A 955-nucleotide genomic window follows, 5' to 3' on the forward strand; every position below is an offset into this window, starting at 1 on the left:
ATTTTCCCCTAACCCTGATTGTCCGGCCCCATGAGACTGTGGTTTTCTCGGCCCCTGGTGGTCCGAGGTCGTTCCCGCTGCACAGAATCATGCGCCAGGGCCTCCTACAGACAATGCACATTTATTTATTACGCTATCTGTAATAGCACCCGAGATACCACCAGATATATATTGGATCTTTCACTGACCCTGAGTGTCCGGCCCCATGAGACGGTGGTTTTCGCGGCCCCTGGTGGTTCGAGGTCGTTCCCGCTGCACAGATTCATGCGCCGGGGCCTAATACAGACAATGCACTTTGATTTCTTGGGCTATCTGTAATAGCACCCGAGATATCACCAGATATATATTGGATTTTTCCCTGACACTGAGCGTCCGGCCCCATGAGGCGGTGGTTTTCTCGGCCCCTGGTGGTCCGAGGTCGTTCCCGCTGCACAGATTCATGCGCCAGGGCCTCCTGCAGATAATTCACTTTGATTTATTGTTCTATCTGTAATATAACCCGAGATATCACCAGATATATATTGGATTTTTACCTGACCCTGAGTGCCCGGCCCCATGTCTCGGTGATTTTCTCGGACCCTGGTGATCCGAGGTAGATACCGCTGCAAAGATTCATGCGCCAGGGCCTCCTGCAGAAAATGCACTTTGATTTATTGCGCTATCTCTAATAACACCCGAGATATCACCAGATACATGCTGGATTTATACATGACCTTGGGTGACGGATTCCGAATATCCGTAATTTTCTCGGCCCCTGGTGGTCCGAGGTCGTTCCTGCTGCACAGATTCATTCGCCAGTGCCTCCTACAGACAATGCACATTGACTTATTGCGCTATCTCTAATAGCACCCGAGATATCACCAGATATATATTGGATCTTTCACTGACCCTGAGTGTCCGGCCCCATGAGACGGTGGTTTTCGCGGCCCCTGGTGGTCCGAGGTTTTTCCGGCTG

This window comes from Nomia melanderi, unplaced genomic scaffold (genome assembly GCF_051020985.1).
Source record: "Nomia melanderi isolate GNS246 unplaced genomic scaffold, iyNomMela1 scaffold0014, whole genome shotgun sequence".
NCBI classification, from domain to species: domain Eukaryota; kingdom Metazoa; phylum Arthropoda; class Insecta; order Hymenoptera; family Halictidae; genus Nomia; species Nomia melanderi.